Source organism: Macaca mulatta, chromosome 13 (genome assembly GCF_049350105.2).
Source record: "Macaca mulatta isolate MMU2019108-1 chromosome 13, T2T-MMU8v2.0, whole genome shotgun sequence".
NCBI classification, from domain to species: Eukaryota; Metazoa; Chordata; class Mammalia; order Primates; family Cercopithecidae; genus Macaca; species Macaca mulatta.
This window is the reverse complement of record NC_133418.1, coordinates 53,512,267-53,529,849: the sequence shown is the minus strand read 5'-3', so window position 1 is coordinate 53,529,849 and position 17,583 is coordinate 53,512,267.

Sequence of the window (17,583 nt, the reverse complement as noted above, 5' to 3'; positions counted from 1 at the left end):
GTAGGGCGGGGGTAAGGGTTTTCATTAACAGGTTAGGGCTTGCAAGATTTGAACTTCCCAAAGGAGGGTGCACTTTTTTTTACTGACTTGCCTACATGTAGGGCAAGATGGTAAGAGGGAGGATGGGGATCAAAAGCTGTCAGCTGGCCAGTCTTGGTGGCTCAAACCTGTAATCCCAAAACTTTGGGAGGCTGAGGTGTGCGAATCACGTGAGGTCAGGAGTTTGAGATCAGCCTGGCCAACATGGTGAAACCCCATCTCTACTAAAAATACAAAAATTAGCTGGGCGTGGTGGTGCATGCCTGTAATCCCAGTTCACTCTGGAGGCTGAGGCAGGAGAATTGTTTGAACTCTGGAGGTGGAGGTTGCAGTGAGCCAAGATCGCGCCAGTGCACTCCAGCCTGGGCGACTGAGCAAGACTCTGTCTCAAATAAATAAAAAATAAGTAAATAAGTAAAACCTGTCAGCAGTCAAATATTAAAAATGGAGTCTGACTCTTTATTAAAAGCTGCGATTCAAGTCAAAGCACTTGCAAAGCTGTAGGGATAAGGACAAGATTCTAAAAGTTTCCAGAAAGAAATAGGTCACACACAAGTCAGGAATCAGAAGAAAATCAGACTTTCCACAACTAACACAGGAAGATAGAAACCAGTGGTGCGATACCTTCAAAATTCAGAAGGATAATGATTTCTAAGCTAGAAATCTATGCCCAGCCATACTATCAATTCAGTGTGAGGGTGGAATAAAGATATTTTCAGAAAAGCAAAGTTCAAGAAATCTAATTATCAGGTACCCTTTATCAGGGACTACTGGAGGATATGCACGACTGTATGGTATATTTTCAATTTTCTGTATATAATGATGTTTGACATCTTTAAAAATCTGGCTGGGGTTTGGGCTCAGTAGCTCATGCCTATTACCATAGCACTTTGGGAGGCTGAGGCAAATGGATCACTCAAGCCCAGGAGACTGAGACTAGCAACATAGCAAAACCTCATCTCTACAAAAAATACAAAACTTGGCTGGTGTGGTGGGCAAGGCTGTAGTCTTGGCTACTGGGGGTGGGGTGGTGCTGAGGTTGGAGGATCTCCTGAGCCTGGGGAGGTGGAAGCTGCAGTGAGCTGTGATGGCGCCAATGCACTCTAGCCTGGAGGACAGAGTGAGGCCCTGTCTCAAAAAAGAAAAAAAAAAAAAAAATCTGGAGAGAAACTGCCCCTCCTGGGGCCGGTCAATTCTTAGAGATGGCAAAGGGCTCAGCGGGAGCTGTACTTTGTCTGGCCCACAGACCCCAAGAAGCAACATTCATCTGCTTTAATCATGCCAGAGCCAAGTACCAGGCAACTAGAGATCATCCCTATAGCTTAGAGCCTACCCAAATCATTCAAATTTGTCATTCCTAAACCCAGCCCTGCCTTTCCCAAGGAAATCCCAATTAAGGTTCTAGCTTAGGTTTTTCACTTGTTCCTGTCTTGGGCCACTAAGCCAAAACCTGGTGCCTTCCCCTGTGACCCTGTGTGGCATGCAGTGATCCCTTCTCTAAGACTTGTAAGTATAATAAGCTTTGTTTTCATGAGCCTCTCCTGTGCCTCCCCTTGTGGCTGCACCTGACTGACCATGTCACAAGAACGCAAAACCATCATCAAAATTAGAAAGCAAGAAAGAGGAAGACACATAACTAAGGAAAGCAGGAGAGCTAAGAAAAGAGAAGAATGGTGGCGGAGGGGAGGGAGGATTTGTCAGCATGACAGTGAATGGGGCAAGACCTGTCCCGCAGGCATAGAGTGGCTGCAATGAGATGAGTGCTCTAGCAGTGATGTCTTCCAGAAAAACAGGAACTGATATGTCACCATTTAAAAAAAAATTCACGGCCATACTGACAGGTGATTTCATAGCTGGGAATGAGTTAATGATAAATACACAGACGACTAAGATGGAATTGTCAGTTCAGGAAAAGACAAAAGAAAAGGCATATAATCATACTACTACTCTTTGTGGCTTAGCTGCAAACAACAATAACAAGTACATATACAGCATTTGGTATGTGCTAGGCACTATTCTAAGTGTCTTTCATTTATTAACTTATTTAAGCCTCCCAGCGACTCATTTTACAGATCAGAAATATTTGGCAAAGATGTTAAGTAAAGGTACTTGTCAAATATTACAGAGTATATTAGTCTCCTGCTGCTAAAACAAATTACCACAAACTTGATAGCTTAAAACAATACAAATTCATTATCTTATAGTTCTGGAGGCCAAAAAGAGGTTTCTATGAGCTAAAATCAGGGTGTTGGCAGGCCTGTATTCCTTCTGGAGCTCTAGGGGGAACCCCTTTCCTAGTCATTTCCATTTTCTAGGGATCACACACATTGCCTGGCTGGTGGCCTCTTCCTCCATCTTCAAAGCCGGCAATGTAGCATTTTCTTGCCCTCTGACTCTGCTTCTGTTCTTACAACTGTCTCTGATTCTGATTCCTCTGCCTTCCTCTAACAGGGACTCTTGTGATTACATTCGGCCCACCTACCAATCCAGGATAATCTCTCTATCTCAGAATCCTTAATTTAGTCACAACTTCAAAGTCCCTTTTACTATGACAGTTAACATATTCATAGGTTCTGGGGATCAGGGTGTGGGCATTTTTGAGGGGACAGTATTCAGCCTGTCAAACACAGCTAGGGGTAGAGGCAAGATTCAAACCTAAGTAACTGATCTCCAGAATTGTTACTCTTAATCACTATGCTTCGGGGCCTTTATGACAATACTCACATAGTCATCATCATTTGAATACCAAATAGGGCTCTAACGAAGTTTGGGGTGTAACCACATTGGGAGGATAGGGAGTAGTATAGGGAGCTCTCTAATGCCACTCATTACATAGCATTTGGTATGTGCTAGGCACTGTTCTTTGTCTAGCAAATACTGAATGCTATGTAGTGAGTGGCATTAGAGAGCTAATTCTTCATATTTCACAGCAGAAAGGCAAGGGATAGGCTAGTCTAAAACAACAACAAAAAAATCCAAGAATAAGTATATAAGCGTTTCTTAATATATGAGAAATAGATACCTCAAAAGAAGCAGATAAAAGCAGAAAAGAAGGCCGGGCACAGTGGCTTACGCCTATTATCCTAGCACTTTGGGAAGCCGAGGCGGGCGGATCACCTGAGGTCGGGACTTTGAGACCAGCCTGACCAACATGGAGAAACCCCATGTATTTTGTAAAAATACAAAATATTAGCCAGGCATGGTGGCACATGCCGGTAATCCCAGCTACTTGGGAGGCTGAGGTAGGAGAATCGCTTGAACCCAGGAGGCAGAGGTTGCAGTGAGCTGACAGTGCCATTGTACTCCAGCCTCGGCAACAAGAGTGAAACTCTGTCTAAAAAAAGAAAAAAAGAAAAAAAAGGTAGAAAGGCATTGCCTCAAAAGTGGCAGGGGGAACTGGTGATTTTTGTTATCAGCTGTGAAAAACCAATTGATTTTACAAACTGTGTGTAGGTATTTCTTTGATTAAACACATTTCATTAGAAAACCCCAAGGTGTGAATATGTGACTCTGTTTAAGGAGCTTCTGTCTGTAGTGTCCTCCCTGCCAGTCTTCACTGTCATGTTTTCCAGCTCCCTGACCTTTCAGGATCCTGTTTCTTGTCTTTGGCTCTTTGCACGATAGCTGGGTTTGGCTGACTTACCTCAGCCTTAACACCCTCCCTTGGACACAGCTTTGGTATTTGTCCTCCAACTGGAAGTCCTGGGACTCTGGGTGTCTAAACCTCTGCTGTCAGAAGCAGGGCTAAACAAGGACTTACGTGGCTTTGGTGAGTTCCAGGCATGGCTTGTGGGCAAAGCACCTCTCTCCCATGTTTATGTGGTCCAAGCCAGAAGGCAAATATCAGAATCAAAGGCGAAAGTATCGTTCATACACCAGGGAGTTAATCTTAGGGGCAACACAGAGAACAGGAGCAAGGTCGTAGAGGCAACGTGAGATGAATGAACAGCCGTTAAGGAATGGAAGTGCCTTCTGAGAACAAGGAGTAGCAAAGGGGACTGAGGCACTGGAGTGGTCCTTGAGAGGGGGTGACAGCAAATGGGCCATCCAAAGGTTTGGGTCCTGGGCCTGTCATTCCAAATCCTCCAATAGCTTTTCTTTTTCTTTTCTTTCTTTCTTTTCTTTTTTTTTTTTTTTTTTTTGAGATAGAGTCTTGCTCTGTCACCCAGGCTGGAGTGCAGTGGCACCATCTCGGCTCACTGCAAGCTCCGCCTCCTGGGTTCATGCCAGTAGCTGGGACTACAGGTGCCTGCCACCACACCCAGCAAATTTTTTTTATTTTTAGTAGAGATGGGGTTTCACCATGTTAGCCAGGATGGTCTCGATCTCCTGACCTCGTGATCCACCCGCCTCGGCCTCCCAAAGTGCTGGGATTACAGGCGTGAGCCACCGCGCCTAGCTCAAATCCTCCAAGAGTTTTTCTAGACTCATGGTAGATGGCACTTTTCTGTCCCTTTTGAAGTTAGGCATGGATATGTGATTTTCTTTGCCCAGTAAAATGTAGTAGAAGCATATGTGCTTTGGACAGATTTTTTATTTTTTATTTTTTCGAGACTGAGTCTCGCTCTGTTGCCCAGGCTGGTGTGCAGTGGTGCAATCTCTGCTCACTGCAACCTTTGCCTCCTGGGTTCAAGTGATTCTCCTGCCTCAGCCTCTAGAGTAGCTAGGATTACAGGCACCTGCCACCACACCTGGCTAATTTTTGTAGTTTTAGTAGAGATGGGGTTTTGCCATGTTGGTCAGGCTGGTCTCCAACTCCTGACCTCAAGTGATCCACCCACCTTGGCCTCCCAAAGTGCTGGGATTACGGGCGTGAGCCACCACACCTGGCCTGTACAGGTACTTTAAAAGCCAGTACACCATATTCCACATCTTCTTTGTATCACAGTGATCAAGTAGCAGACGTTGAGATGGAGCCTCCATCAGCCTGGGTCTCTTGAGTAACTACAGTGAGAGACGCCTCTGCTGAATCACAGTGGACATAAAGAGTGACAAACTTTTGCTGTATTAAGACTCTGAGACTTTAGGATTGTTTGTCATCAGCCTGACCTAACCCATGATGCCTGATATAGGTCCTAAAGTCCAGTCACTGTTCTGAAGGCAGTGACTTTGTCTTAAGAACTCAATGAGCAAGGCAAGGGTTTTGCCTTAAGAACTTAATGGGTCAAGTCCAGAAAACCAAGTTCACTCAGATAATCCAAAGGACAGGAGCAGTGCCTTAAATGATGGCAAAGTCAAGAGCCAAGAGCTGAGAAGAACTGGACCGGCATGAGAACAGGTTGGAAGTAAAGCTCAGAGAATGCTTGTTAATTTCTAGGGAAGGAAGTGAATTAAAGTGAGTAATATCTGTCTTTATTTTTTTCTCAGCTCTGATCCACAGGGTGGTCTGGTAGGTTTGAAGGCTCAAGGTCAAGTGGACATGAGGGTGGTGGAAGCATCAGTACTATGCAGTTTGTGGAGCTTCAGGTTGGTAGTACAGGGAGATGTAGGAACACAGTGCAGGTGCTCTGATTAGAGAGAAGGAGCAAAGTGTTGAAAACAAACCCTGTGACAATGAGGAGCTCTGTAGAGGCACACAGATGTTGATGATAGGTTCCCTTTGAGCCACTGAATAAGATGTTCCATTTGGTCATCACTGTGTGTAGTGGACAGTATTCAGCTGGACAAGGTTGTAGACTTCTAAGCTGGGAGATGAACTGAAAGTGAGGTCAGAGGTCAAATGATGAGTCCTCTGTAAAGGAAGATCTGATTAATAGACTGTCTCCAGGGGTGCAGATTAGGGCTAATATGAAAAATGTCCTTGTTAGAAAGTTGGGACAGGAACATTCAAGGCAGCACTGAGTGTTGGACAGGACACATTAATTCCTCAGGTGTCTCAGGTGTTCCTTCAGTGTGTAGATGCCATGTAGCAGTAATGTGTAGGATGCCATTTTTGATTCTGGCCTCTGGAGACCATATTCAGGGCTAAGTATAACTAGTCAGGAAGCATGGTGGCAGAGCATCAACCTGAACACATGCCCCCTGAGCTTTAGGGAAACAGTGTCTACCTGGCAGTTTTGGCTGCCTAGATTATATGATATTGGAAACTCAGAATAGTAAAAAGAGGCAGCCTACCTTGTATCAACAGAACTGCCCCGCATGTGGCAGCTGCTATAGGCTATGATGAGATATATGAGATGTATGCCCTACCTTCAGATGCTGAGACCTCAGGAAACAGTGGCTAAAAGCTAAAATTTCCATTCCCTGGGATAATATTTTGTCTCCACTGGGCTCAGCTTCCATGCAAAATGGGCACAGGGTTGCAGTTAACAGACCTGATGTCCTTCTGAGATGCACATTATAGGTACCCCTATAACTTTGCTGTAAGCTAAGAGTCTAGAGACTATAAAATGCCATACAGGTTCAGACAAGGTCAAAGCAGAGACAAACAAACCCTACAGCCTCTGGATTACAGAGCTGCTTCCTAGGACCTAACAAATCACTTTACCTTCTGAATTAGTCAATTAGTGGTGCTCTGAGGGTAGGAAAGGAGCGAATGAACCACTAGTAACATCCAGTGCCCCCAAATATGGCTATGAGCTACACTGAGGCCTTGGTAGTCGTGGTAGGAGCTGTTTACAAAGGTCACTGGGGGCTGGCTGAGGAATTGGTATTATGGTTTGTGAGAAGAGTTTCAGCTTCAGAAGAGGGAGTGCAGCTGCTTGGCTAGATCTCAGGCTGGGCACAAATTCAAGTGGATACTTGAACTAGGGAGGGGAGTGATGACAGACAGCCCCTCAGCTTCCCTGTAGGTGGTATGCATCCAAAACCTCTGGCATTGATGTGACAGAGGAACTGATGCTCCAGGTCCCAAGCAATGCTGCTGGGTGGCAGGCATGAGTCCTTCAGGAGATGCTCTGGTTATTGGCTTTCAGCTTGGAAAGGTCAAGACCCTCAGACAGTGTGGGCAGCATGTGACTAATAGGAGCTGGCTCTGGACACACTGCCTCCACAAACAGCTGGGTTCATGTGGTCATCTGGGTTACTGTCCTCTCTCCCTGCCTGCCCCCTACCCCAACATTTCAACTTCAGCAATATTGTTTCCTTTCTTCTTCCCAATTTTTTTTTTTTTTTTTTTTTTTTTTTTTACAGAAAGTGGGTCCAGTCAACCACAAGGCTTTGTTTTGCTGAGTTGAGTATGCAAATACACAAGGACCTGTAGTCCTTCTCCACACAGTGCTTAATTTTCTCTGTAAAGAAACACTGAACAAATATTCTTTAAGCACTGATTTAATGGAACATCAAATCATTGACTTCTTTGGGTACTTGCATGTACTGATCTGCCCCCTCTATCTGCCCTAAGAAGAGGATTCTAAGTATAACTGGAATGCAGAAAAACTCTTCATGTAGTTGAGGTCTACAGCACAGCACCAAACAGTTCAATGAAACATCAATGTGAAGATGCCAGGCAGAGACATGGGAGCCAGGAATGAGGCCATGCAAGAGTAGTCAGCCACAGTGAGGCAGGGCAAGACTGGTGTGACTGAATCATGACAGATCCTCCATGGTACTTGAAACCCCCTCCACTCCTCCATCAGGGACTAAATGAAAAAATGTCCCATCCCCCAAGATAGGGGCCCCAGCAGACCTCAAAGGCATAATCTGGCTGATGTTGGCATTGGTTAGGTCAATTAGGATAGAACAGCTGACAGAAACACATCCAGAGGGAGAGTCCAACAACTGTTTAAAAGAGAGCCAAGACTAAGAATGGAGAGGGAAAGTAGTGTCAGGTCTGAGAGGTGACAAAAGCAAATAAAGCTAGAAGGTTAGGAGCCAGATGGAAGGAAGGTAAGGAATAAAGGCAAACACCACCACCAACACCACCACCACCACCACCACCAACACAAAAGGGAAAGAGGACCTAGCTAGAACTTGTAAAAAGGGTCAAGATACCCAGGCCGGGCGCGGTGGCTCACGCCTGTAATCCCAGCACTTTGGGAGGCCGAGGGGGGTGGATCACGAGGTCAGGAGTTTGAGACCAGTCCGGCCAATATGGTGAAACCCCGTCTCTACTGTAAACACAAAAATTAGCCGGGCGTGGTGGCACACACCTGTAGACCCAGCTACTCTGGAGGCTGAGGCAGAAGAATCGCTTGAACCTGGGAGGCGGAGGTTGCAGTGAGCTGATATTGTACCACTGCACTCCAGCCTGAGCAATAGAGCAAGACTCTGTTTCAAAAAAAAAAAAAAAAAAAAAAAGGCAGGGGGCCAACCTCAAGGTGCTTGAGCAGGCTGGCCAAACTTAAATGCACAGGTTAGGAGGGAACATTATATAACTAAGAATACACATGATACTGTGATAGTTATTTAGTGGTAATGATGATATCAATGACCATTTATTTAAATAATAAGCTTTAAAATACCTTTGATACATTTCGAATAGTTGAGAAAATACAAATGTGTACTGGAGATGTTAGATAGCATTACAGAATTATTGCTAATTTTGTTGGTTGTAATGGTGGTATTGCAGTTAATAGGGAGAATATTCTTAATGTTTTCGAGCTCTAAGAAAATAAAGATTAACTGTCATGATAACTGAAATTAACTTTGAAATGGTTTAGTAATACATACACACACATATATATATACACATATATGAAGTAAATATGACAAAAATTTAAAAAGTTTTGGATGCAGGTAATACTTCCATGTACTATTCTTTTGTTTTTCCTGTTTAAACATTTTTCTTAAAAATATTATAAATAAAAGCTAACACTTAGTTTTTATCAGTAGATCTACCAGAAACTAAAATACAGCTAGGTATAAAATGATTATGCTAATGAAAAATCAAGACTATGTGGGTGAAAATATGTTATCAATTTTCAATGTCGACCAGAAACATTGGGCAAAGGTTTTATCACAAGGAAACTTTGCAGAGCAAATTTGAGATTAGAGATGGCTGATAAAATAGTTTCCAAATTTCTCCAGCAGTTTCTTAGGTCTCTCCTGATTTCAGTAATCTAAATATTCATTTGCAAATGCATCTATTTTAAGGGCATTGGGAGTAATAATTTCTTTTTGCCAGTACTTGTATCTGTTATATGATCTTTATCACTTTTGTCTAGCATTTTAGTTATGTCTTTGTGACTGTCTGATTTATTCCCCAGCAAAGTTGCCTTTTCTTCAAGGTTCATTTTTCAAAATTCTTGATTTCTCTATTCCACATGTACATGCCTGATAAGTACTTATTTATTAAAAACATATTTATTTAAGATTCATGTCCTGAATACATTTCCAGAACTCATAAACCTTACTACCATTATGCAATTTATCTTCTGCAAATCATTATTTTTCTACGGTAGCTTGCATGCTGAAAGCAAAGTGCATCCACATTCCCAATGATCAGAAGTGTCCCACTATACTCTGGGAACCAAAATTCCAAGAATACTTCCAGGTTCCAAATTTACCCCTCTGTAATGGAAAATCTCTCCTGCTGAGGTGGTAGTTTCTGATTGCACAATATTGTGTTCCCTTTCCAGGGCTGCAGGAGCCCAAACACTCTTTTGAAAACCTCTTTCCCTACTAGAAACACAGGCTGTTCATTTAGCAATTAGAGCTGTCAGCACAGCAAGCTGGCAAGAGAGAGAGCAGCATCTGTTTCTGGGCAGGGAGCCCTTGGCAGAGCCAGGAGTTGAGGGACTGGGGAAATAGGTAGGACAGTGGCTCTAATTTGTCACTTCCCCAGCACTTATGTATTTGCATCTTGTATCCTAAAAAGTGATATATGTATTAATTTCACCTATATACTGGAGAGGAAAATTAGAAAATGTGGGAAGTAGATAAGAACAAGAATGGTCTGTGGGTCTCCAAGGTCTTGTACATAGTGATACTGCCTCATCCATTCATCTCTTCATTCAACACCCACCTACTGACTGTCTTTTCTATATCTGCTGCTGAGCTTGGTGCTGTGGACTACTGGTGAATGTGAGATGGTTCTTGTCCTTGAAGGGCACACAGTGAGTGGAAAAAAATAAGTATAAATGAGAGCTACAAAGGATTACAGACTTTATGGGGGCATGGGGAACCCATACAAACAGGAATGGAATAAACTGTGGGTCTCCAGTATCCACCTGCCCTTTTGTTCTTAGGAGCCATATTTCCTAACCATTTACCATGTGAATTCTTTCCAAGCTGCTGCTTTAAGATTTTCCGTTATCTAACCAGAAGCCTCAAATTCCTCAAATTTTTATGGCACATGCTATTTGTCCATAGCTATTTAGGTTTTGCCACCTAAATACATAGTATAAATCTTGCATCCTAAGATAAGTACCTAATGATTGTGGTAAGTGTCCTGTACTTTTACATAATGGCTAATTATATAATAGCTAGCAAATATACTTTTTGAGTACTTTCGACGTTAACTTGCTGTGTGGCCATTTGGCAAGGTCCCTCATCTCTCTTCTAGCTCTCAGATATTCCATCTGAAAAATGAAGAGATTTGTTCTGCCCTCCTTATCCCCTCCTTGAGTTGATGACCAAGGGCTCTGAAGAATGAATGTATTTTATCTAAGCAAGGATGTCTATTTTTCTAGACAAAATGATAGTTTATATTAATAAACAAATCTAATGAGCCAGAAAAATATTAAAAGGCTGGCAAACCAGAAAACTATTAAAAGGGTAGCAAATGTGTCCAGAAATGTCATTATCAAGAGATAAGCCGTTTCCTTCCATATAACTCTCTCTTAAACCACCCCCCACCACACACAGCCACAGATGGGACTGTCGTATACATAATGTTCTCTAGTCTCCTTTTCTCATTTGAAAAAAATATTGAGCATTTTTTCATGCTAATAAATCACAGCTATCATTTTTCTTTTTTTATTATTATACTTTATGTTCTAGGGTACATGTGCACAATGTGCAGGTTTGTTACATAGGTATACATATGCCATGTTGTTTTGCTGCACCCACCAACTCATCATCTACATTAGGTTTTTCTTCTAATGCTATCCTCCCCCAGCCCCCCACCTCCTGACAGGCCCTGGTGTGTGATGTTCCCCGCCCTGTGTCCATGTGTTCTCGTTGTTCAGCTCCCACCTATGAGTGAGAACATGCAGTGTTTGGTTTTCTGTCCTTGTGATAGTTTGCTTAGAATGATGGTTTCCAGCTTCATCTTTGTCCCTGCAAAGGAAATGAACTCATCTTTTTTATGGCTGCATAGTATTCCATGATGTGTATGTGCCACATTTTCTTTCTTTCTTTCTTTCCTTCCTTCCTTCCTTCCTTCCTTCCTTCCTTCCTTCCTTCCTTCCTTCCCTCCCTCCCTCCCCCCTCCTACCCCCTTTCTTTCTTTCTTTCTTTCTTTCTTTCTTTCTTTCTTTCTTTCTTTCTTTCTTTCTTTCTTTCTTTCTTTCTTTCTTTCTTTCTTTCTTTCTTTCTTTCTTTCTTTCTTTCTTTCTTTCCTTCTGAGACGGAGTTTCACTCTGTTACCCAGGCTACAGTGCAGTGGCATGATCTCAGCTCACTGCAAGCTCTGCCTCCTGGGTTCACGCCATTCTCCTGCCTCAGTCTCCTGAGTAGCTGAGACTACAGGCACCCACCACCAGGCCCGGCTAATTTTTTGTATTTTCAGTAGAGACAGGGTTTCACTGTGTTAGCCAGGATGGTCTCGATCTCCTGACCTTGTGATCCACCTGCCTCGGTCTCCTAAAGTGCTGGGATTACAGGCGTGAGCCACCAGGCCCAGCCATGTGCCACATTTTCTTAATCCAGTCTATCATTGATGGACATTTGGGTTGGTTCCAAGTCTTTGCTATGGTGAATAGTGCTGCAATAAACATAAGTGTGCATGTGTCTTTATAGTAGCATGATTTATAATCCTTTGGGTATACACCCAGTAATGGGATCACTGGGTCAAATGGTATTTCTAGTTCTAGACCCTTGAGGAATTGCCACACTGTCTTCCACAATGGTTGAACTAATTTACACTCCCACCAACAGTATACAAGCATTCCTATTTCTCCACATCCTCTCCAGCATCTGTTGTTTCTTGACTTTTTAATGATCACCATTCTAACTGGTGTGAGATGGTATCTCATTGTGGTTTTGATTTGCATTTCTCTGATGACCAGTGATGATGAGCATTTTTTCGTATGTTTGTTGGCTGCATAAATGTCTTCTTTTGTGAAGTGTCTGTTCATATCCTTTGCCCACTTTTTGATGGGGTTGTTTCTTTATTGTGAATTTGTTTAAGTTCTTTGTAGATTCTAGATGTTAGCCCTTTGTCAGATGGGTAGATTGCAAAGATTTTCTCCCATTCTGTAGGTTGCCTATTCACTCTGATGATAGTTTCTTTTGCTGTGCAGAAGCTCTTTAGTTTAATTAGATTCCATTTGTCAATTTTGGCTTTTGTTGCCATTGCTTCTTGTGTTTTAGTCATGAAGTCTTTGCCCATGCCTATGTCCTGAATGGTATTGCCTAGGTTTTCTTCTAGGGTTTTTATGGTGTTAGGTCTTACATTTAAGTCTTTAATCCATCTTGAGTTAATTTTTGTATATGGTGTAAGGAAGGGATCCAGTTTCAGCTTTCTACATATGGCTAGCCAGTTTTCCCAGCACTATTTATTAAATAGGGAATCCTTTCCCCATTGCTTCTTTTTGTCAGGTTTGTCAAAGATCAGATGGTTTTAGATGTGTGGTGTTATTTCTGAGGCCTCTGTTCTGTTCCATTGGTCTATATATCTGTTTTGCTACCAGTACCATGCTGTTTTGGTTACTGTAGACTTGTAGTATAGTTTAAAATCAGGTAGCATGATGCCTCCAGCTTTGTTCTTTTTGCTTAAGATTGTCTTGGCTATGTGGGCTCTTTTCTGGTTCCATATGCACTTTAAAGTAGTTTTTTCCAATTCTGTGAAGAAAGTCAGTGGTAGCTTGATAGGGATAGCATTGAATCTATAAATTAGCTTGGGCAGTATGGCCATTTTCACAATATTGAGTCTTCCTATCCATGAGCATGGAATGTTCTTCTATTTCTTTGTGTCCTCTTTTATTTTGTTGAGCAGTGGTTTGTAGTTCTCCTTGAAGGGGCCCTTCACATCCTTTGTAAGTTGGATTCCTAGGTGTTTTATTCTCTTTGTAGCGATTGTGAATGGGAGTTCACTCATGATTTGGCTCTCTGTCTGTTATTGGCGTATAGGAACGCTTGTGATTTTTGCACATTAATTTTGTATGCTGAGACTTTTCTGAAGTTGCTTATCAGCTTAAGGAGATATTGGGCTGAGATGATGGGGTTTTCTAAATATACAATCATGTCATTTGCAAACAGAGACAATTTGACTTCCTCTTTTCCTAATTGAATTCCCTTTATTTCTTTCTATTGCCTGATTGCCCTAGCCAGAACTTCCCACACTATGTTGAATAGGAGTGGTGAGAGAGGGCATCCCTGTCTTGTGCTAGTTTTCAAAGGGAATGCTTCCAGGTTTTGCCCATTCAGTATGATATTGGCTGTGAGTTTGTCATAAATAGTTCTTATTATTTTGAGATACATTCCATCAATACCTAGTTTATTGAGCATTTTTAGTATTAAGGGCTGTTGAATTTTGTCAAAGGCCTTTTCTGCATCTATTGAGATAATCAAGTGGTTTTTGTTATTGGTTCTGTTCATGTAATGGGTTACGTTTATTGATTTGTGTGTGTTGAACCAGTCTTGCATCCTAGGGATGAAGCCAACTTGATCGTGCTGGACAAACTTTTTGATGTGTTACTGGATTTGGTTTGTCAACATTTTCTTGAGGATTTTCGCATCTATGTTCATCAGGGATATTGGTCTAAAATTCTCTTTTTTTTGTTGTGTCTCTACCAGGCTTTGGTATCAGGATGACGCTAGCTTCATAAAATGAGTTAGGGAGGATTCCTTCTTTTTCTATTGATTGAAATAGTTTCAGAAGGAATGGTACCAGCTCCTCTTTGTACCTCTGGTAGAATTCGGCTGTGAATACGTATGGTTGTGGACTTTTTATTTTGTTTAGTAGGCTATTAACTATTGCCTCAATTTCAGAACCTGTTGTTGGTCTATTCAGAGATTCAACTTCTTCCTGGTTTAGGGAGGGTGTATGTGTCTAGGAATTTTCCATCTTATTTAGATTTTCTAGTTTATTTGCGTAGAGGTGTTTATAGTATTCTCTGATGGTAGTTTGTATTTCTGTGGGATTGGTGGTGATATCCCCTTTATCATTTTTTGTTGCATCTATTTGATTCTTCTCTCTTTTCTTCTTTATTAGTCTTGCTAGCAGTCTATCTATTTTGTGGATCTTTTAAAAAAAAAAACCAGCTCCTGGATTCATTGATTTTTTGAAGGGTTTTTTATGTCTCTATCTCCTTCAGTTCTGCTCTGATCTTAGTTATTTCTTGCCTTCTGCGAGCTTTTGAATGTGTTTGCTCTTGCATCTCTGGGTCTTTTAATTGTGATGTTAGGGTGTCCATTTTAGATCTTTCCTGCTTTCTCTTGTGGACATTTAGTGCTATAAATTTCCCTCTACACACTGCTTTAAATGTGTCCCAGAGATTCTGGTATGTTGTGTCTTTGTCCTGATTGGTTTCAAAGAACATCTTTATTTCTGCCTTCATTTCGTTATGTACCCAGTAGTCATTCAGGAGCAGGTTGTTCAGTTTCTATGTAGTTGTGCGGTCTTGAGTGAGTTTCTTAATCCTGAGTTCTAATTTGATTACACTGTGGTCTGAGAGATACTTTGTTGTGATTTCTGTTCTTTTACATTTGCTGAGGAGTGTTTTACTACCAATTATGTGGTCAATTTTAGAATAAGTGTGATGTGGTGCTGAGAAGAATGTATATTCTGTTGATTTGGGGTGTAGAGTTCTATAGATGTCTATTAGGTCTACTTGGTCCAGAGCTGAGTTCAGGTCCTGGATATCCTCGTTAACCTTCTGTGTCATTGATCTGTCTAATATTGACAGTGGGGTGTTAAAGTCTCCCATTATTATTGTGTGGGAATCTAAGTCTCTTTGTAGGTCTCTAAGGGCTTGCTTATGAATCTGGGTGCTCCTGTATTGGGTGCATACATATATATTTAGGATGGTTAGGTCTTCTTGCTAAATTGATCCCTTTACCATTATGTAGTGGCCTTCTTTGTCTCTTTTGATCTTTGTTGGTTTAAACTCTGTTTTATCAGAGACTAGGATTGCAACCACTGTTTTTTTTTTTGCTTTCCATTTGCTTGGTAGATATTCTTCCATCCCTTTATTTTGAGCCTATGTGTGTCTTTGCATGTGAGATGGGTCTCCTGAATACAGTACACCAATCTTGACTCTTTATCCAATTTGCCAGTCTGTATCTTTTAATTAGGGCATTTAGCCCATTTACATTTAAGGTTAATATTGTTATGTTTGAATTTGATCCTGTCATTATGATGTTACTTTTGCCCGTTAATTGATGCAGTTTCTTCATAGCACCAATAGTTTTTACCATTTGGCACGTTTTTGCAGTGGCTGGTATGGGTTGTTCTTTTCCATGTTTAGTGCTTGCTTCAAGAGCTCTTGTAAGGCAGGTCTGGTGGTGACAAAATCTCTCAGCATTTGCTTGTCTGTGAAGGATTTTATTTCTCCTTCACTTATGAAGCTTAGTTTGGCTGGATATGAGATTCTGGGATGAAAATTATTTTCTTCAAGAATGTTGAGCCAGGCGCAGTGGCTCATGCCTGTAATCCCAGCACTTTGGGAGGCCGAGGTGGGCAGATCACAAGTTCAGGAGATCGAGACCATGGTGAAACCCTGTCTCTACTAAAATTACAAAAAATTAGCCGGGTGCGATGCCAGGTGCCTGTAGTCTCAGCTAATCCATAGGCTGAGGCAGGAGAATGGCGAGAACCCAGGAGGTGGAGCTTGTAGTGAGCCGAGATCATGCCACTGCACTCTAGCCTGGGTGACACAGCGAGACTCCATCTCAAAAAAAAAAAAAAAAAAAAAAAAAAAAAAGAATGTTGAATATTGGCCCCCACTCTCTTCTGGCTTGTAGGATTTCTGCTGAGAGATCCGCTGTTAGTCTGATGGGCTTATCTTTGTGGGTAACCCGACCTTCCTCTCTGGGCCCTTAACATTTTTTTCCCTAATTTCAACCTTGGTGAATCTGAAAATTATGTGTCTTGGGGTTGCTCTTCTCAAGGAGTAGATTTGTGGTGTTCTCTGTATTCCTGAATTTGAATGTTGGCCTGCCTTGCTAGGTTGGGGAAGTTTTCCTGGATAACATCCTGAAGAGTGTTTTCTAAGTTCGTTCCATTCTCCCCATCACTTTCCGGTACACCAGCCAAATGTATATTTGGTCTTTTCACATAGTTCCCATATTTTCTGCAGGCTTTGTTCATTTCTTTTCACTCTTTTTTTCCTCTAATCTTATCTTCTCACTTTATTTCATTAATTTGATCTTCAGTCACTGATATGCTTTCTTCCACTTGATCAAAATGGCTATTGAAGCTTGTGCATGCATCACGAAGTTCTTGTGCCATGGTTTTCAGCTCCATCAGGTCATTTAAGGTCTTCTCTACACTGTTTATTCTAGTTAGCCATTCGTCTAACCTTTTTTCAAGGTTTTTAGCTTCCTTGCAATGGGTTAGAACATGTTCCTTTAGCTCGGAGATGACCTTCTGAAGCCTACTTCTGACAACTTGTCAAACTCATTCTCCATCCAGTTTTGTTCTCTTGCTGGCAAGGAGCTGCAATCCTTTGGAGGAGAAGAGGTGCTCTGGTTTTTGGAATTTTCAGCTTTTCTGCTCTGGTTTCTCTCCATCTTTGTGGTTTTTATCTACCTTTGGTCTTTGATGTTGGTTACCTATAGATAGGATTTTTGTCTTTTGTTGATATTGATGCTATTCTTTTCTGTTTGTTAGTTTTCCTTCTAACAGTCAGACCCCTCAGCTGCAGGTCTGTTGGAGTTTGCTGGAGGTCCACTCCAGACCCTGTTTTCCTGGGTATCACCAGTGGAGGCTGCAGAACGCAAATATTGCTGCCTGATCGTTCCTCTGGAAGCTTCGTCCCAGAGGGGCTCTGGCTGTTTGAGGTGTCTGTCGGCCCCTACTGGGAGGTGTTTCTCAGTCAGGCTACACGGGGGTCAGGGGCCCACTTGAGGAGGCAGTCTGTCCATTTTCGGAGCTCGAACACCATGCTGAGAGAACCACTGTTCTCTTCAGAGCTGTCAGACAGAGACGTTTAAGTCTGCAGAAGCTGTCTGCTGCCTTTTGTTCTACTATGCCCTGCCCCCAGAGGTGGAATCTATAGAGGCAGCAGGCCTTGCTGAGCTGCAGTGGCCTCCACCCCGTTTGTGCTTCCTGGCCTCTTTGTTTACACTGTGAGCTACTCAAGCAATGGTGGACACCACTGCCCCCGCCAGGCTGCAGCCTTGCAGGTTGATCTCAGACTGCTGCGCTAGCAGTGAGCAAGGATCTGTGGGTGCGGGGCCTGCTGAACCAGGCATGGGAGGGTATCTCCTGGTCTGACGGTTCTTAAGACTGTGGGAAAAGCACAGTATTTGGTCAGGAGTGTACCATTTCTCCAGGTA